The following is a 22,307-nucleotide window of genomic DNA, read 5'->3' as shown; positions in this document are numbered from 1 at the left end:
AAATGATTTATTAAATCATCTCAAAAATTTATCATTACATTGTGTTAGAAACATTCACTATCCTCTATACTATTTTGAAATATTCAATTAATTATCATCAACCATAAGAAGACCATTGTGCTAGAGAGCATTAGAAGTTATTCCTCCTATCTGCTGCACCTCTGTGCCCATTAACCATTCTTTCTCCATTTCCTTCTTCTTCTCACTCTTCCTAGACTCTGGTAATCATTACTCTACTCTCCACTTCTACAACACCAACTTTTTCAGTTTCCACATTTAAGTGAAAATATGCGGGGTTTTTTTTTGTGTGTGTAAGACTTATTTCACTTAATTGGCCACAAGCTCATCCATGTTGCTCTAAATGATAGAATTTCATCCTTTTTTGGTGAAAAGTATTCCTCTGTATATATATGTCACATTTTCTTTATTCATTCATCCACAAAGGGGCACCTAGGTTGATTCCATATTTTGGCAATTATGAATAGTGCTATAGTAAACATGGAAGTGATATCCCTTTGACATACTGATTTCATTTTCTTTGGCTATACACTCAGTAATGTAGTTGCTGGATCATATGGTAGCTCTACTTTTATTTTTGTTATTTTTTTTTGAGGAGCCCCATAGTGTTTTTCATAATGACTGTACTAATTTATATTCCCACCAGCAATGTATAAGATTTCTCCTCTGTCTGCATACTTGCCAGCAAAAAATGAACTCATGATGCTTCCGAAACTCTTCATTCTGTCTTCCTCCTTCCATATAGCAACACCATTCTACCACATGAAAATGCCAAATCCTTGAAATCATCTTTTATTTTCCTATTTCTCCCCAATTCTCAATTTCTGAATCTTCTAGGCATTACCTGTTCAATATATCTACTCACCACACCACTCTTACCATGCTGGCCCCCAAATTATCCTCTTTTGCCCAGACTATTGCAATAGCCACCAACCTGAAGCCTCTGCTTCTCCCCTATAGGCTCATTTCATACAGAATTCAGAGTAAAACTTCGAATTGTTTTACATGACTTGCACACCTGGGGTCTCTCAGCTAGCCTTTGTCAACTATATTTTAAATGCTAGACTCATTATATCAATGGTCTACTTAGTTTGTTAAAGTTAAAAATAATCAGCATCCTTTTGTTTAAGTGGCAGGTGGTTGATATCATTACTTTACCAGATAAATTTAGTGCATGAGAATCTGGATGAGAGGAAATAAGTCAAACAGAGAACAGGATGCAAACAACACTCAGTAGCAGTAGCATAGTATTGAGGATCTTCCAGAGAAGACATCAAAGGATATAAATTATAAAGTTTTGAGAAAACACCCAAATAGGGAAGTAAAACAGGGACTTAAGATGCCTTTGCTAAAAAGCCCTGTTTCTACTCTTGGAATTGATGATGCCCAATGGGTAACTAAAAGCAGGATAAAGTTTGGCATCTCTGACTTCATTTAGTACTTCTCTCTTTTTTTTACCTTTTTCAACTTTGGGTCAGATTCCTGCTCAACTCTGGATCATATGATAGTTCTACTTATAGTTGTTTTGTGGAGCCCCATAGCATTTTCATAATGGCTCTACTAGTTTATACAAGCATAAGTATATTAATTATTTAAGGAGTATTCCTCTAAAGTTGATAATGTGCTTTGTTCAAGGCTGAAGACATCAAGGTCAGAACAACTGAGGCATTTTCCACAAACTGCCTGCTTTTACTGTGTACTGTTCCAGAGCCCTGGAGTAGTGCCTAGAAGTCTTCAGTCATTACCCTACATTTTCCACAGTGAGTCTTCCAGGCAGATCAACTATGAAGAGATTGCCCTCCCTCAGCAGGAGGAGTATAATCTCATGGGAACTAAATTGTCCCCCATTACAGGATCACAGACCTAATATATAAATAATCCATGATGCAAGAGGAAATTGCCCCTGGAACTGCTGCAAGTTCCTCAATACCAGTAAGACTTGGTGTGATCATAACTCAAGAAAATAATAAACCACACCACAGTTTGACCAAGACTGCTTATTACACATACCTCTTGTCTCTGGCCCCAGTACTTTCTCTATTTAAGCCAAAGCTCACATCAAACCTGAAAAACAGGATTGAGACACTTGACATCACTTATCTTTCCAATACAGCTTCACTGATTAAAGTTTCTTTCTTTCTTTTCCTCATTAATTTTTCCATTTGGTTTTTGGGGCATTTCAGATTTGTTAGAACACCCATCTTTGGGAATTTCAATTCACTACATTCATAGGCTTTCACATGGCCTACAGTTAACATGGAAGAGGTCAGGGGATTTCAGTCTAAACCAATTTATCACTAGAGTCAACAGAATTGAGCATGCTCCTGAGAACCGAGTAGCCATTTCAGCACTCTACCCAGGAATTCCTGTACTAACCTTGAGACTGGCTCCCAGCTCCAGCTTGGAGACATCCTCAGTTTGGGCCCCCTGGCGGCTGCGCAGCGCCCTCTGGGTCCTCCCATAAACACTGGAAAGGTCAAGCACACAGGGCCCATGGGCAGAGCCTCTCCCAGTCAGATGGAGGGCCACGTGCCTGGCTTCTTACAAGCCCTACAGGCGAAGGGCAGACCCGAGGTCGTGTGAACTCCAGTGGAGGAGCAGGACTTAGCTAGTGCGACCTGAAGGGTAAGTGGGCTCTGGCAAATGACCGCTCAGACCCGCCAACTCCTGGGCACTGGCCTTCTGTGGGCCAGGTTGTGAGGGCAGCTCTCCCGTGGGCCTGGGACCTTTGGTCTGCCGATGGTGGGTGGGTGCTGAAGGTGCCAAACCCCAGCCATGCGCATGGGGGATGGAGCTGGGCCTAGGCCCCATCTGGTTGGCCTGGCTGGTAGGAGGGGAAACTTGCAAAGGTGCAAGAAGCGCAGGTCTCAGAACAGGGACTGTGTCCTGGCGCCCCAGACTGTGCGACTGCACTTCAGGTTCCAGTGGTTCGGAGGCCGGCCTGCGGGGTTGCTTTGGTAAAACTGAAAACTTTTGATTTCTTCTCCGTTGACTGTGCAGGCGCAGTTGATGATTTGCCACTGGTTAATCACCCTCAAAACTGTATTTTGGCAAATGCAAACATGCAAAAGTTTGTAGACTCCTTACCGCACGTGTTGTCTATTTTAGGTCCACCTGACCTCCTCTTGGTCTTCTAAGCTTGGAGAGTGTGGGGAGCAACCCACAGCACCCACCCTTCATTCAGTCTCTCCCAACCTCCTTGTCATTATTTATCAGACCCAGAACATGGTGGTGCCTTAGCGGAGTGACAGAATTGAGCTCAATAATAATATAGCCATTTACTCATCATTCTATTAAAATGCTAGTGAGAGCGTGCTATTGGGTGTTGGGTGCAGGAGACAACAAAGCCAAGATGGGCCCTGTCCACCAAGTTTCTAGATTAGTGAACCATTGCTTTTCAAAGTGTGAAAGCAAGTGTTTATTCAGCTCATAATTATGCACTAAATACCACGGGAGTGTGAGGTTTTGTTGTTCTCCAAAGGAAACCAAAGGTGTAGTTCTGTGTTCTGCTTAGAAGAGTGATGGATGCGGATGGATGGAGAGGGTGTATGTCTGAAGAGTAAGAGTCTGGCAGAGTGTTTATCCAATCTAAGTATGAATTTTTGGACTGGCCTTTGTGTGTTCAGAGTATCTTGACTAAAGTGTAAATGGCTAAGTGCTTGCCTATCAACAGTGTGTGCACATTGATATCCAGCTACAGAGAAACCTACATGTGGATATGAGTTAGTGAAAATGAGTAGACAAGAGGTGTGAAGATGGAGAGGATGGGATAGAATGAGTAAAAGCAGAAGTATATAGGAAAACTAGTGGGGATATTTATCAACTGGTGTTTATAAACTGATAGTGTAGGGAAAGAAACAGAAAGTAGAAGTAGCCCAAGGCATAATTATTGAATATTGTAACTTGTAATTCCTATTTGCCAAAATAAATTAATATTTTGAGAAACTACTCTTTATTTATTTATTTTTTTACGTTTACATAGGGTAATGATGTTTCTTTTTTTTCCCCTTCCCCCCCACCCCTCCTACCCTTTTCCCTTTATACAGTCCTTCTTTCCTTCATTCTTACCGCTCTCCTTAGCCTAACTCTAAACCTAACCCTAAACCTAATGCTAACCCCTCCCACCCCCATTATATGTCCTCATCCGCTTATCAGCGAGATCATTCGTCCTTTAGTTTTTTGAGATTGGCTTATCTCACTTAGCATGATATTCTCCAATTTCGACCATTTGCCTACAAATGCCATAATTTTATCATTCTTCATTGCGGAGTAATATTCCATTGTATAAATATGCCACAGTTTCTTTATCCATTCATCAACTGAAGGGCATCTAGGTTGGTTCCACAATCTGGCTATGGTGAATTGAGCAGCAATGAACATTGATGTGGCTGTATCTCTGTAGTATGCTAATTTTAAGTCCTTTGGGTATAGACCAAGGAGTGGGATAGCTGGGTCAAATGGTGTTTCCATTCCAAGCTTTCTGAGGAATCTCCAATTAAAATCCCAATGATGTACCTTGCAGAAATAGAGCAAGCAATTATGAAATTCATCTGGAAGAATAAAAAACCTAGAATAGCTAAAGCAATCCTCAGTAGCAAGAGCGAAGCAGGGGGTATTGCAATACCAGATCTTCAACTCTACTACAAAGCAATAGTAACAAAAACGGCATGGTATTGGTACCAAAATAGACAGGTAGATCAATGGTACAGAATAGAGGGCATGGACACAAACCCAAATAAATACAATTTTCTCATACTAGACAAAGGTTCCAAAAATATGCAATGGAGAAAAGATAGCCTCTTCAACAAATGGTGCTGGGAAAACTGGAAAACCATATGCAATAGAATGAAATTAAACCCCTATCTCTCACCCTTCACAAAACTCAACTCAAAATGGATCAAGGACCTTGGAATCAGACCAGAGACCCTGCATCTTATAGAAGAAAAAGTAGGTACAAATCTTCAACTTGTTGACTTAGGATCAGACTTCCTTAACAGGACTCCCATAGCACAAGAAATAAAAGCAAGAATCAACAACTGGGATAGATTCAAACTAAAAAGCTTTCTCTCAGCAAAGGAAACTATCAGAAATGTGAAGAGAGAGCCTACAGAGTGGGAGAATATTTTTGCCAACCATACCTCAGATAGAGCGCTAATTTCCAGAATCTATAAAGAACTCAAAAAACTGTACACGAAGAATACAAATAATCCAATCAACAAATGGGCTAAGGAAATGAACAGATACTTCACAGAAGAAGATGTACAAGTAATCAACAGATATATGAAAAAATGTTCAGCATCCCTAGTAATAAGGGAAATGCAAATCAAAACTACCCTAAGATTTCATCTCACCCCAATTAGAATGGTGATTATCAAGAACACAAGCAACGATAGGTGTTGACGAGGTACTCTTTGTGAGTAAAAATTTTTAATTTTCCTAATTGCAGAAGTAGTTCTTGTTCTTTGTAAAATATTTGGGGAAATAGTCTATGTTTTTGGTTGTGCCAGTGCTTTCAGGTTGGTTCCTGGATTCTTGGTCATGGAGGTTGATGATACCTTAATGAGCCAGTTCTATGGTAGTTATTCAGTAGTTGTACCAGGAAATTAAACCTGGAGGCTACTCTTCTAACCCTTCCAACAATTTTATGGTGACCTAATTCCCTATATTAAATTCTTTTCTGCCTAACTTTTTTGGATTTTTTTAATTTTGCAGTTGTCTCAAGTATTAAATACTGTTATCTTTGTGTATATAGTTTCATATTTTAATTAAATGTCTTTTATGGTAATTACAGATTTATATTCTGTTTAAAAAATATAACAGAGATCCATGTAATCTTACTCAGTTTCTCCAATGGTAATATCTTGCAAAATTATTTAGAATATTATAGCCCAGACATTTACTTGATATAGTCAAGAGCCTGAACATTTCTGTTTCTGGAGTCCTAGGACAGAGGCCTAACTCTGGAGATCCAACAGATCAGGTGTGACCACTCTTCCAAAAATCTAAAAAAAAAAGGTAATTATGAAAAACATGCCAGAGCCTCTGTCCTCCTTTTTTATATCCTGCAACATGCATATATTGGATCATTTTGTTGATGTAGGACAGAAGAGGCTTGACACCTGAGGGGATTTCAGGAATCAGGTTCATTGACTGCAGGGTCAGGGTGGCTCTTACCTAAGAATTCTTCCTCTGAACAAAGATTTTGGAAATTGTTTGAACTTTATATCCAGTGGGAGGAGGGACTTGGAGGTTTTACATGACGTTTGCTTTCTGATCCATCCCTTAGACCAGATTTCACAAATTTTTATCAAGAAAACAGAGATAATATCTTTTTGTACAATAAGTTTGCAGACTAACTCTGACACACCTTTTGTGTGCAAACCTGGCATTTACAAGAAAGGGCTAGCTTCAAACTCCAAGACACCCTGTTGATCTGACAAGAGGAGAAGCTTAATTATGGCAAGGGTCTTTTGTGTGGGGGTACCTAGTCTGCTTCACTATTGTCACCTCCTAATCACAACTGGTAAAAGTTCTCCTTTCCTAAAGATGTATGTAATTAGATTGGGTAGTCCAGGATAATTCAGTACAATCTTCTCATCTCAAGATCCTGAACCTTAATTGTGTCTGTGGTCTTTTTTGACAAATAAAGTAACATATTCACTGATTTTGGGGTCTACACATGAACTCTTTGAAGGCCACTCTTTATCTACCACTCCAACCTTTTGCTTTTGATTTATAGATAGACAGATGCTCATACATTTCCATTCTTAGCTCTGCTTCTCTGTTGAAGCACACAGTCCTACTTTTATTTTGTCCTTTAGCACGTGACGCTCCACAGCCCAGTAGTGCTAGGTTGTAGGAAGGCCAGAGAAGTTGCTTGAAGACAGCTTGGGAGACTTGATTCATTGGGGAAAGCTTATAGCAGATCAGTGACAGCTACAGGAAGAGTTACATGGCAACAGACTGACTGAGAGCATCTGTGTCTCTTAAGGTGCTTTTCCAAGCAGTACCTCTCTTTCTGTGGTGTTTTGCCTAGTGGCACTGCCCAAATGAGTGACAAGTGTCCTTCCCCAGTGTCCTCAGATTTTTGCTCATTCCCATCCAAGGGGGCTTATGCATTAGACTGAAGAAGTGACATCAGCATTAGTTTGCTTATATGACCAGCATTCCAAGGAGCAACTGACCCAGTGTACAAGCAAGAAAGTAGATTTTTACACATAACACTGACTTGCCCTAGTCCCAGTGTGCATGAGAGAAATCCAGTGTTCTTTAAGATGATATGTATCTGAACTTTCCAGATCAGGTTGGCTCTCAGTGTTCCATTAATTTTGGTAGGTTTTTGGGAACAGAAAGGAAGCATTCAGAGTCATAGTGTTTAACTGTTCCCCTTTTCTTTAGTAACAACACAGTACAAATGGCAAATTCAGATAGGTGCCATTAATGAGGCATGTGAACTATCCATATATTTCTTGCTAAGTTGCATCATTACCAGGGGTGCTTTATTTCCAGGAAAGGACAATGGCAAGAGCTGGGTATTAGAGAACAAATCCCAAGCTGAGTTTCTCATCTATCAAGTGGATAATATAACAGTAACAGGTTATTTTAGGGCTTTGATTGGTGACCCAAGTCTGCACATAAAGTAATTTGGAAATCAGCTAATGTTTTTGTACATAGAACTTTCCAGTAAAGATATGGGTAGTAAAGTTTGACATTAAGGGAATGTAAGTCATGTTCTTCATTCAGAGTCTTAGAGCTTAGCCCACATATATGTCTACTCTCTGATTTTGCTGTATATTTTATTTCTAGGAATTCATCTACAGTCTTATCAACTAGAGTGAGTTAACTGACGGGTCCAACGCTTCCACTGTCAGAATGGCTGCATCCTGGAAAATGAGATGGGCCTTGGTAATATCTGCCAGGCCCAAGCACTGTTCACCTCCACCAAAATTCCTCCTCACATTTCATTACCATCTTAGCTATTAGCTATAAGATCTATTTTTATATTAGAATGTGAAATGCCTCACTTTTATTAAGAGATCACAAAATTGGAGTTGATTTTTCCAGTTGTGGGGTGTTTAAGAATCATGTCATTACCCTTATTTTATATGAGCTTTGACATGTATCTATGAGAAGAGTTAATTACTTGAGTTAGAAGTGCAGTTAATGGGCCCAGGCTTAGGACTTTTCTCTGTGTTAGATATGTATACTTGCCCAAGGATCAAATTGACTCTGACCTCCTTAATAACACTTAATGAAGTTAACTATATTGCTTCTAATTTGAATCTCCCTTCCTCAGTGGGCATGGGTTGGAGTGTGACTGTTTCCCATTTTTCTACTGTGATAGAGAAATGAAGAGGCAGTACACTATTTTCCAAAATACAACTTAGTCATCTAATGGCCTTAAAAGGGTTTGAGGTATGGGGCTGGGGCTTTAGCTCAGTGTTAGAGCACTTGCCTAGCATGTGTGAGGCACCTTGTTCAGTTCTCTGCACCACATATAAATAAATAAAATAAGGATCTGTTTACAACTAAACATTTTTTTTAAAGTGTTGCAGGTGAGGTAGAGCCTAGAAACCTGGAGAATCAGATGTGGCCCCCATGGGCATTTATCAGTAGGTGGTGTGTTGAAATTGATGCTTCTGTCAGGGTAATCAGCAATACTGCCCTGGGTTGACATATGTGGGCTTGGATTAAAGGAAAGTTCAGTCACAACACCCCTTGGGTTAATCACTCAAGGATTACTTATCTGAAGGTTACCAAAGATATCCTAGTATAATTATGATATATGTCAGAGGAAGCTTGATCAGAAATTAGGAGGATAAAAACTTCCTAATCCCAAGAAAGTTTCACCAGTGGTCACTGGTGAAAATCAGCAAGGGTCTCATCATCTTTTTAGAAGTTCACCATCCCCTCCAATGCTCACATTACATATATAAAGTTTCAGCTGGAGCAGTGCTGCATGTAAGCTAGTCTGATGATATGTTGAAGGCTACTTGATTTAGTCCAGGTGTACCTCATCAACCTTGGCATTATTCAGAACACCATATGACCTCTCAGTAGGGTCCCCTGAGATTCATCACTGATCCCTCTTAGATTTCTTGGGCAAAGAAAATGTTCCTGGTTTATTCCTGCACTGAGAATTATGAAAGTACAATAAAACTCAGTTTCCTGGAGATGAGGTGTCCTTCCTATAATCTCTTTTGTCTCAGCCATTGAAATTGTCTTACTGACTTCATTGAGAGCCAGAAAATTCCACTTGTCCTTTGCCTTTCCAGCTGTAGTTTAAATTCTTTAAATACATACCAACTCCCAATCTGTTTTGGTAGAAGATTTTTTTTGAATTTTTGCATCTACATTATGAAAAATATTGGCTTGCAGCTTTCCTTTCTTATAATAATTTTGTCTGATTTTAGTATTTTGGTAAATCTGGCCTCATGGAATAAGTTGAAAAGTGTTCCTCTTAAATTTTCAGGAAGAGTTTATGTAGAATTTTTATTGTTTATTTTTTAGATATTTGATAGAATTCACTAATGACTCCAAATTAATTTTGTAGACACATCTGATTTTTGGTAATAAAAGATAAACTTTTTTCTAAATTGTATCCTCAGGGAATGCTAAACAGAATGATTTTAATCCAATTAACTAACTTATTAGAGTGTTGCTCTGGGCACAGTTTGGACTGGGATAGTTAAATAAAAAATTATTTCCTTTATGAAACTAATAAGATCATGTCAAAAAAGTGAACTGCCACTCTATCATCACAGCATTCTAACCACCTGCAAGCAGCAAGGCATGTTTTATATCAATGAAATTATAGTGCCCATATAGCTCATATGGTTTCTATTTGTTAATGTACCACTGCCACTGTATTGTTGCATTTTATTATATCATGATCATTTTCAACTGACTGCATAAAATGCCATAAAGAGTATTTATAATTTACTTAAGTGTTCTATTGAAAGGAGTCATGAGTCCCCTTTTTTTGGGTTACTTAAGTAAATTTTGATGTGAACATCTTTGAGCATGTAGTTTTCACAGGATTTTGAATTTGAGCCTTAAGGGCCTATTTTTTCCTCAGAAATATCACAGTATTTGGGAATGCAAGCTCTTCAAATGTTTTCATTTGTTGAGAGTATTCTTTTTCCTTGAATATCACTGCAATTTTAGAGTCATTAGTGCCTTCAGGCATCTCCTGAAGTGTGCCCATTTGGCTTTACAAAGTTTCATTTTATACCCATACTTCTTATGAGAATGATTTATTGTCTATTTTCCCCATTTGAATTTGTGTTCTAGATATGAACACATACAAATATGGCATAACAAATCCCACTATTCAGTATAATAATAATGCACCAACTAAAAAAGACCAAGGGCCTTTATAGGTTTTGTTCACATAGAACTTAAGCCAACAGAAGGCACTCTATAAATTTATACAAAAGGAAGGAAAACACAGAAGGCAGGAGACAGTTGAGAAGGAAGGAAAGCACTCTCATCATAGCAGTTGGGCCAGCAGTGGAGGTCATAATGTATAAGTCCTGTTTATAGTCAGGTCTTAGCATTTCTGGCTTGATGTTTTCAAGTATGCCTGCTCTTTTTCATCAGTTGTGTTACTTTCAATGATTTCTATTTTTTCCTGACTTTTTTCCCTTGTGTTAGAAGTTCAATTACACAAATATTGAACCTTATTGCTTGTTAACTCCTGAAGTAACCGAACACCATTAATTCCCTCAGCAAACTCACTGAAGCTTACCTAATTTTGTTCTAGGAATGTAGTAGTATCCTAATGTGTGAAAGATTGCACATAATTTCTTTATGAAGCAAGTCATATATAAGAGTTTGTGTTTTCAACCTACAGCTGTGGGAACTTTGTGGTTTCTTATGGGAAAATGTGATCAAAACTGCCTTCTTGCTTTGTTTCAGATGATTGCTCTCATAATTTACTTGGCAGGAAGGTTAAATGATTAAGAATAATTTCTGATTCTCTGTCCCCTGTCTGTTTTGAACAACTGGAAAGAAGAGATGGAAAGGTACAGAGTAGATGTAGCTGGACTTTTATTATTTATGTTGATATTTTTCTAGATGATGTGTAAAATTTCATAAATCAAAATCTTGTCATATTCAGTGATTTTATTCCAGAATGCTTGAACCAAAACAGTGTAGGTTAAGACACAGAATCTGATATGGGAGGATCCAATGGGTGTTACTGTTTCCATTGTGCATTTTCAAGGCTCATACTCTCTCTTTTTTTGTTTCTGCATATATTCATTACTGCCTGATTTTGAGATAGGTATCTTCTAACATACCAACTGATGTCTTTGTTTCCTTTATTTATATATTTTTGAAAAACTTTCTTAATGGTTGCCCTGTTGATTATAATAAACATCTTCACTTAAAATAAATATGTACAGATTGATGCCAACAATTTCAATAGTATACAAAGCTTTACTTCAATATAGTTTTCTCTCTCCCTTCATATTGATCTTATTGTCATATAAATTGCATCTTTTGGTTTCATAAATAAAATTTACTTATCAAAGGGAGAAACTATCCTTCCCATAGAAACATAGGAAGTAACTAAAATGAGAAACACCATTGCATTTCCAGTTAGCACAAGACCCTCTTTGACCTGATTGTTTTCCCTGCTTACCACAGACCTTCCCCTGAGGTTTAACCTTATTTTAGATAACAATTCAGACTCCCAGTATTCTTTCTGGGATCAGCACTTAATGAATGGTGTCTACACATTGCAGTCCTTTCATGACATGCACACACCATTTCATGGCTTTAGCATTTGGGTTCATCTGCCTTTTTTCTTGGATTTAGATTTGCTCCAGGCCTTTCCTGTATAAAGTATGCAGGAGACAAGGAGAAAAGGGCACATCTTCAGCAAGATCTAAAGCAGAAGTCATTTTCATATACTGCTGACTACCTATGAGGTATTCATTTGTTTCTCTAAAGCAAGAATTTCTAACCTGGGTCCTTAGAAGTTGTAAAATCCACTGAAATTATATTTAAATTTTTTTGATAGCACACATTTTTCTAGAGGGGCAGTCTACCTTCATCATGTTCTAAAAGAGGGACTGTGACCAAATGAAGTAAAGGGTCACTGTGCTTCAATTAGCTAGATATATTTCCCTCTTTTTCCTGGTGGATCAAGGGGGAAAGCTTCCCTGGAAAGTGGCACTTTAGCTTCCTCTTTTGACAACTAGCAGAAGGCTGGCAGGCAGGTGAGAGAGTTTTGTATACAGAAGCATCATGTCTGATAATGGGATTATAGGAATGGGGGATGCTTAATTTCAGTCTCATTTTATAATCTTGTTTAAACTAAGACTGGGTAACTGTAAGACCTTCCACTTAACCATTTCTCCCTTCTGTTCATATGATAGTGCTAGTTTAGAAATTGGGCTTATATTGTTTTTACAGAGTTAATAAGTTAAAAGACATAGAGTCTGTGGTTTAAGAGAGTTAAGAAGACATAAGAAACTACCTTATTAATATCAGAATTTATCAATTGGAGTGATTTTATTTTTTTAATTTCTTATTTTTTTTAATACCAGGGATTGGGTCCAAGGGTGTTTAACCACTGAGCCACATTTCTAGCCCATTTTATTTTTCATTTAGGGCTAGGTCTCACCAAGTTTCTTAGGACCTCATTTAAGTTGTTGAGGCTTGCTTTGCACTGGTCATTCTCTTCCCTCATTCTCCCAAAGTCATTGGGATTGCAGGTATGTGCCACCAATCCCAACAATACCAGTCTTTTAATTTCATTTTTTTAATTTTTTTATTGTAAACAAGTGGGACACATGTTGTTTCTCTGTTTGTACATGGCGTAAAGAAATACCATTTGTGTAATCATAAATTTATAGGGGAATGTTGTTTGATTAATTCTGTTATTTTTTCCCTTCCCCCCACCCCTCCCACCCTCTTTTCCCTCTATACAGTCCTTCCTTCCTCCATTCTTGCTCCCTTCCCTAACCCTAACTCTAACCCTAACACTAACCCCTCCCACTCCCCATTATATGTCATCATCCACTTATTAGCGAAATCATTTGTCCTTTGGTTTTTTGAGATTGGCTTATCTCACTTAGCATGATATTCTCCAGTTTCATCCATTTGCCTACAAATGCCATAATTTTATCATTCTTTATGGCTGAGTAATATTCCATTGTATATATATATATATATATATATATATATATATATATATTATATCACAGTTTCTTTATCCATTCATCAATTGAAGGACATCTAGGTTGGTTCCACAATCTGACTATTATGAACTGAGCAGCTATGAACACTGATGTGACTGTATCTCTGTAGTATGCTGATTGTAAGTCCTTTGGGTATAGGCCAAGGAGTGGGATAGCTGGGTCAAATGGTGGTTCCATTCCAAGTTTTCTAAGGAATCTCCACACTGCTTTCCAGAGTGACTGCACTAATTTGCAGTCCCACCAGCAATGTATGAGTGTACCTTTCTCCCCACATCCTCACCAACACCTGTTGTTGCTTGTATTCTTGATAATCACCATTCTAATTGGGGTGAGATGGAATCTTAGGGTGGTTTTGATTTGCATTTCTCTTATTACTAGAGATGTTGAACATTTTTCCATATTTTTGTTGATTGCTTGTAGATCTTCTTCTGTGAAGTGTCTATTCATTTCCTTAGCCCATTTGTCGATTGGATTATTTGCATTCTTGGTGTAGAGTTTTTTGAGTTCTTTATAGATTCTGGAGATTAGTGCTCTATCTGAAGTATGATTGGCAAAGATTTTCTCCCACTCTGTAGGCTCTTTCTTTGCATTGCTGATAGTTTCCTTTGCTGAGAAAGCTTTTTAGTTTGAATCTATCCCAGTTTTTGATTCTTGCTTTTATTTCTTGTGATATGGGAGTCCAGTTGAGAAACTCTGGTCCTAAGCCGACATGTTGAAGATTGGGACCTACTTTTTCTTCTATAAGATGCAAGGTCTCTGGTCTGATTCCAAGGTCCTTAATCCATTTTGAGTTTAGTTTTGTGCATGGTGAGAGATATGGGTTTAGTTTCATTCTGTTGCATATGGATTTCCAATTCTCCCAGCACCATTTGTTGAAGAGGCTATCTTTTCTCCATTGTACATTTTTGGCCCCTTTTTCTAGTATGAGAAAATTGTATTTATTTGGGTTTGTGTCTGTGTCCTCTATTTTGTACCACTGATCCACCTTTCTATTTTGGTAACAATACCATGCCGTTTTTGTTACTATTGCTTTGTAGTAGAGTTGAAGATCTGGTATACCCCCTGCTTCACTCTTTCTGCCAAGGATTGCTTTAGCTATTCTGGGTTTTTTATTCTTCCAGATGAATTTCATACTTGCTTGCTCTATTTCTTTAAGGTACATCATTGGTATTTTAATTGGACATGCATTGAATCTGTATAGTACTTTTAGTAGTATGGCCATTTTGACAGTATTAATTCTGCCTATCCAAGAACATGGGAGATCTTTCCATCTTCTAAGTTTTTCTTTAATTTCTTTCTTTAGTGTTCTGTAGTTCTCATTGTAGAGGTCTTTTACCTCTTTTGTGAGATTGATTCCCAAGTATTTTATTTTTTTTCAATGCTATTGTGAATGGGGTAGTTTTCCTAATTTCTCTTTCTGAAGATTCATCACTTGTGCATAAAAATGCATTAGATTTATGTGCATTGATCTTATATTTCACTACTTTACTGAATTCACTTATGAGTTCTAAAAGTTTTCTGGTGGAATTTCCTGGTTCCTCTAAGTATATAATCATATCATTAGCAAATAGGGATAGTTTGAGTTCTTCTTTTCCTATTTGTATCCCTTTAGCAAATCGCATACAAAAACATATTAAAAAGATAGTGCACCATGATCAAGTGGGTTTCATCCCAGGGATGCAAGGTTGGTTCAACATCAGGAAATCAATAAATGTAATTCACCATATCAATAGACTTAAAGTCAAGAATCACATGATTATTTCGATAGATGCAGAAAAAGCATTTGATAAAATACAGCATCCCTTCATGCTCAAAACACTAGAAAAAATAGGGATAGTGGGAACATTCCTTAACATTGTAAAGGCCATCTATGCTAAGCCCATGGCTAATATCATTCTAAATGGTGAAAAACTGAAAGCATTCCCACTCAAAACTGAAACAAGGCAGGGATGCCCTCTTTCACCACTTCTATTCAATATTGGCCTTGAATCTCTAGCCAGAGCAGTTAGACAGACCAAAGAAATTAAAGGGATACCAGTCTTTTTAATGTGTCTTTCTTAATTTTTTAGATTTGCTTAAAAGATGCACCATTTCTAAAATCTTGAGTATATTGTAATCTGTCAGAAAATGTGTTGCATGTGTGAAAGACTTATCTCTTCTTACATTGTTTGATAGCTTGCTACTTTCCTGATATATCTGGTCTCTCTTCTTTGGGTCCTGTTTATTCTTAGGCAGGCATAGTGGGAGTCTTGTGTTCTAATCTCTACTCATTAGCTATGTGTCCTTGAGTTTGCCATTTAATTTCCTTGAACTTCAGTGTCCTCAGTGGTAAAGAGGGGATAATGGTCTTTCTTTGGGTGACTGTTGTGAGAACTGAGATTACATCTACATGGTTGGTGTTTAGTAGATTCCTAGTTTTTTTTGTTGTTGTTTCCTTGTTTTTTTCTTTGGTACTGGGGATTGAACCCAGGAGTTCTCTACCACTGATTACATCTCTACTCCTATTTATTTTATTTTAACATGTTGAGACAGGGTTTCTGTGAGTTGCCAAGGATGGCCTTCAATTTATAATCCTCCTGCCTCAACTCCCAGAATCTCAAGGATTACAGGTGGGTGCCCCAGCATCCTGCCTAGACACTAGATTTGTTACCTTTTAGCTTGCATAGACATCTTTCAGGACTGCTATTTGGTGATTTTACAGTAATATAGGAGACTTTTCCTGGAAATAACAAAGTTCTGTGATATATATACACAATGGAATATTATAAAGCCATAAAGAAGAATAAAATTATGGTATTTGCAGGTAAATGAATCAAATTGGAGAACATCATACTAAGTAAAATAAGCCAATCCCCAAAAACCAAAGGTCGAATGTTTTCCCTGATCAGAGGATGATAATACCAAATGGGGTGGGGGGTTGGGGGGTAAGAGAAGAATGGAGGAACTTTAGATTATATAGAGGGAAATGAGAGGAGGGAGGAGATGGGGTATAAAAGATGGAGTGAGACAGACATAATTACCTTGTGTACATGTATGATTATACTAATGGTGTGAATCTACATCGTGTACAACCATATAAACAAAAAGTTGTACCTCATTTGTTTGTGTACAATGAATTAAAATGCAGTGTAGAAAAATAAAAAAGACCTTAAATAAAAAGAAATAACTCAGTAGCAATCAGTACTGTATAATTAACTTTTTAGAAAGGATGTTTGAAGTATATTTCTAATTTGTCATTTTTAATTGTATTTTGGTAGCAGGAATTGAACTCAGGGAAACTTTACCACTGAACTGCATGCCTGGCCCTTTTCATTGTTTAGTCTGAGATAGTCTCCCTAAGTTGTTGAGGCTGGCCTCGAATTTGCCATCCTCCAGCTTCCCAAGTAGTTGTCATTATAGATGTGCACCATCCTGCCCTCTGTGCTGCTTTGCCATTCAGAAGGTTTTGTTTTCAGAGTGCCTTATTGATATTTTAAATATTTTTTGCTCATCTAGGTTGTTGTGCATGGGTTTCTGTTGTAATCTTAACTTTTAACTACTAAAGAGCAGATCATAGATTTTATGACTATGCAGTATTTTATTTTAATTAATTTACATTTGAATGAGTATATTATCTTTTCTTCAGAAGAATATATGCTTTTCCTTTTTTTCATTCTTTTACTTTATTTCTTTAATGTCATGTCATGTTAATGTTAAGTCATTTCATTTTATGGTGCTGGAAATTGAACCTCGGGTCTCCCACGTGGTTGCACCTGCTCTACCACTAGTTATTCCCCCATCTCTTCTTTATATTCTTAATGTGCAGCTTAACTTTTTTGAAGTCTCTCCATGGAAAGGAACTGTTGAGAGTTACTGGTAAAAACCAGGATAGTAAGTCATTGAGCTATCTCATGAGTCAATAGAGGGATAAGCAGTATAAAGATATTCATGATACAAGGTAATATATGGCAAGTCTCAAAAGATAATAAAATCAGTACATAAATGTTCTTGCATACTTTATATAAATTGTCCCAGTTTAGGTTTCACAAAAACCCTAGTAGATAGGTATTATCATTTATTTTACAAATGAGAAAATTAACAGATCTGTTAACCCAGTAAGGCAGAGCAGTCATTTGAACAGACATTCAAACCCAGCAATTGGTGCCATAGCTCTTCTTTCTAAGAGAGCTTCTCTAAGTTTCTAGAAGCACTGGAGTGTCACCTTATTCTGCAGAAATATATTTTTATATCTCAATCTGTTCTGAATGCATTTCTGAGTGGAGTAAAGAACCTTAGTAACAAAGGGATATTTATAATGTTGACTTATAGTAAGAATCCCACAACATAGGTATATTACTTCAGTATATTTGTTAAGGTTATATTTCTCCATTACCATATTATACATTTAGAAAATAATTTCCTTTCATGAGTTATTCAGCCCACCTTCATTCATTGATCAAAATCCACCTCACTTGGCCTTCTGCATTTAGTAAGCATTTTTAGATGTTTGTGTTTATACAAACATGTGTCTACTCCTTCCAAAGGAATATAATCTAATCTACTTTGAATGGTACTATAGTATGAACTCTCAGCACCTATGTCATAACCACTGTTAAATCTCACTGGGACCCTATCCCATTTTAATCCTTAAATTCATCCCCTGCTTCCACTGCCCAGTGCTCTTCTTGGACTCCCTGCCCTCTCTTTGGACCCCCAGATCACTCTTCACCTGCACAACTCTCATTAGGTAAATGGCAATAGGCACCTCTGTTCCTCTGAATTTTTTCTGTAGCCTCAGAGGAAGAAGCCTTCCTTTTTGTAGGCCAGACTCTACACAGATTTTTATTTTAATGTTTCAGGAATTGTTCTTTATCCACTGTTTTGCTTGACCTACTTAGTTTTACAAGTACAAAAACAATGCAGTGCAATTCCATAGTGTTACACACAAAATTAGAAGTTAAAAATTGTATAACTTATACTTTATTGTCTTTTGCATGGTTTTTACATTTTTAAAAAGGATATTCAATATTTATATCTTTTTAGTTATTATACAAGTATTTTTGCAGCATAGTATTTATCACTTTATCACCTATTATTGGATATTTAGTTTATTTTTAATTTTTTTGCTATATTACATGTATTACATCTTAGAATATCATCCAGTCCTTTTCCTTATTTTGTATTGTTTTTAACAGCTTTCCACCAGTAGCATCTCTTTAAAATATGATTTTATGACTGATCTTCTTGAGAAATTGCTGTCATAACCTACTATACTACAAACATACTCTGACATTAGCCAGGAATAACCTCTATGCTAACAAGTCCAGTGGCAGCATCCTCCTGAACATATTTGTGATCCTGTTAACCACCCCTCCATTTTAAAGTCTCTTGATTTTCCTTATGGGTTTGAATCTTAGCTCTACCTTTATGATCTCAACCTATTTACATAACCTTTCTGAGTTTTAGTTTCCTTGTTGGCACAATTATGGTTGCTTATCTTATTCTTTTGGATTAAATAGCACATAAAACCACAAGCACAATGTCTGGTACATAGTACAAGATTGTAAATGTATCCTTTTATTTTTTGTCTCTGGCCCCTTACTTCCTGCATAGATCTTTCTCATCTTGGCAAAAGAAAAAAAAAAAAAGCACTCAGTAACCTCTGAGATAGGAAGATGGAAGATAATGATTCCAGGTATATTTCTAACAAGGTGGGATTACTGTTAGTCTTTTTAACAAGTCACAATTTTGTAGTAAGATGTGGTTGTGAGAAATGTGTTTGAGCTACCTGAAAATGAATGTTTGGATTTTCCCTCACAGCTTCACATGGAGTATTCTTGTTGTGGATGAAGCTCACAGGTTGAAAAACCAAAGTTTTCTGCTACATAAGACACTTTCAGAGGTAAACCCAAAGGATAGTCTTAGTTTTTGTATAACCCTCCTTCATTTTTTAAGTGAATTTATTTGTTAGAGCAAGTTAGGTTTCCAATAAAATTCAGTAGAAGGTATAGAGAGTTTCTATATGTCCCCTGCCCCTTTACAAACATGCTCCCCCCATTTTCAGCATCTCCCTGAAGAGAAATGTTAAAACTAATGAACCTGCATTGACACATCAAAATAACCCAGAGTCCATAATTTATGGAATCACTTTTGCTATTGCACATAATTTGAGTTTGGAAAAACCAGTAGTAATATGTATTCACCATTATAGTATCACACAGAATGGTTTCACAGGCTTAAAAATCTTATACCCCATGTATTCATTTTTTTCTCCCCTCTAACTCCCCTTTGAAAACATGTAGTTTAGGTCTGTACATAGTCAACTAAATTGATATGGTTTTAGACAGATTTCTGCAGGGCTTAATGAATCTGTTTTGGGGGGTTAGGGGTAGTGACAAAAGTAGTATAGAATATGGCTAATTACTTTTCCTTTCTCTTTTATAAAGGAGATAATATTTACTAAAATTCAGTTATCAAATGAGAAAGAACCTATTCCAATAAAATACTTTTTTTTTTGGAGATGTTTCAACTCTCTTTTGAGTGTCTTTGATTTTCTGGAAAAAATGATCTTATAGTTCTGCCTGCAGTCATAGATGTTTTGGACATATCTTACCACCCCTCCCCCCATTAACCTAGTCAAAAATTTTGACCATTCACATGGACTCATGAAAAGAGCAATTGCTTATAGAACATTGCCTCCAATCTCTCATCTCTCATATTTTTTTGTTATGATACTCTTGATTTCATTCCCTTCTCTCAATCTCTTGTATCATTCTGGCAAAGTAGTTGAGAAACATCACTGTAACCTAGTGCTGTCCTTTTTTGCTGAGAAGCCAGTGGAATGTGAACTACATTCTCCTTGTTTACCTGGTGCAAGTTTGCTTCACTCATGAGAACACACTTGGTATTTTCTGAGATGATAATTGAAATTTGGTCCTCATCCTATAATAAATCACTTAACTTTGAGTTCATTTAGTGGAAAATCTTAGATCCAAATTCTGTATTTAGTAGCCTAGAAGTTGCCATTTTTAGAGTCTTGTTGAAGATGTAATCAATTTTTATTAGTTTCAAACATTTTTATCCCCTGTCTTGTAGGGCATTCGCTCTCTCTGGTGTCCTCTTTTCCTCATTTTAAGGACCCTTGATTGTGTCTCTTTGCCATAAGTTTGTACTTTAATATTTAAAATAATATATATAAATAGGATATGACTTTTTAACTTTGCTGTATTATATAATTCTCCTGGTATAAGCTCTTGTGTCAGTTCAGAGGTTGACCTTACTTGGCCTAATACTTTTATTGTTGTTTTTCTTTCTTCATTCATCTCTCCTGTTATTGGTGTTCTTATGTGTTTCTTAACGTTTTTCCATTTTTTTTCTTTTTTTTCTTTTTGGTGATGCTGGTGAGTGACGCAGAGCTTCATGCTTGCTAGGCAAGTGATCTGCCAGTGAGCTACATACCCTGCCCTGTTTCTCAAAAATTTAAAGAAGTCCTTTCTTTATTGGATATCTTATGGCAGAATGTCAAGAAACATCCAGAAATCTTGATGTCTTGCATCTGATGTACTGCAAAGTTTTATAAACAGATATTTTGTTAGTGCACATTTTGTTTCTTGCTTGTAACAGAGAGGCCTGAAACTGTAGCTCTAGCTTTTCAAACTCCTCGGGTGTGTGTTTACTCAGATGCCCAAGTTAACTCCTCTTGTGGGTCATAACATTTTTGAATACTTACATAAATTGAATAATAATAACCATAGTGAATAATTATGTAATACTGAGAGTTCACCAAGTGATGTTACTTACATTCCTATGACAGTGTCTTCTTTACAGATTATTATCCCCTTCATTTAGTTGAAACTGAAGAGATATTATCTCCTACATTAAACAGAGTGTACCACTTGAGCTTGAGCCTCCTGATTTCATGTGCCTTAACTCATTCCATTAAATCATGCCACTCTGCATTTCAATAAATGCTGTCATGAGTAACTCAGCTTTGCTTCCCAGTGTTAGAGAATTTTAATTGTGTTTATTTACATATTCTAGTTCTCAGTGGCTTTCAGTCTCCTGTTGACTGGAACTCCTATCCAAAACAGTCTCCAAGAGCTCCAATCTCTCCTCCGTTTTGTGGAACCTGAGCTTTTTTCCATGGAATAGGTAGAAGATTTTGTTCAAAATTACCAGGATATTGAAAAAGAGTCCAATCAGGTTAATTCCCATTCAACAAATCATCCCCAAGAGATCTTGACACACTAACTTCCCTAATGCATAACAGTTACAGATAGAAAAGAAAGGGAATGAATAACCAGAGGATTCATGCAGTTCTTCAAATAAAGATCCACAAACACAAGGCAGATGTTGGGTCCCTCATGTTGTGTCCAGTGATCTGCTATTCATGACTCTTATTTGTTTGTTACATGATTGTACACTGAGGCTTATTTGGTTAATTTTTGGAAGAAGATAGAAAGTACAAACTGATCTGTATACTTTTAAAAAAAAAACAACTTGTAATTTTCTTTTTAATTTTTTTCTTTTGTGGTATTGGAGATTGAAGCCAGGGGTGATTTACCACTGAGATACATTCCCAGTGCTTTTGTAAAAATTTGGAAAAAGCATCTTGCGAAGTTTCTTAGGCTGGCCTTCAACTTGCCATCCTCCTTTCTCAAGTATATGTTACAATGCCTGCCTTCAAATTGTAAAATTTTACAGACTTTACTTTTCATGCCACTTCCCAGTGCAGAAAAGTAATTGCATGCTGTAGTCCTAAACTGTCCTTAAGAATTCTGCAATACTGGTATTTTCTCTTTAACACTTTGCAGAAACCAAAAGTCTGAGATGAGTGGGACATGGAAGTGAAAAGGGAAGCCTTCATCCATATAACCAGTAACTTTCTCTTACACCTGTGCCCCTCTGCCTTGTGGAATTATCTGAATATTCCTGTAATATCTGAATATCCTATGCTGAGTATCCAAAACAAATTGCAGGAGGCCAACTAGTGATTATGTATGTACTGGTTAAATATGAGTTGCAAGACTTCTTATAGCACAAATTCCCATACCACAGGATGAAGATTACCTCATGAACCTGCTCTGATTGATTTCTCCC

Source organism: Sciurus carolinensis (assembly GCF_902686445.1).
Source record: "Sciurus carolinensis chromosome 14 unlocalized genomic scaffold, mSciCar1.2 scaffold_125_arrow_ctg1, whole genome shotgun sequence".
Lineage (NCBI taxonomy): Eukaryota > Metazoa > Chordata > Mammalia > Rodentia > Sciuridae > Sciurus > Sciurus carolinensis.
This window is presented reverse-complemented; position numbering follows the sequence as displayed.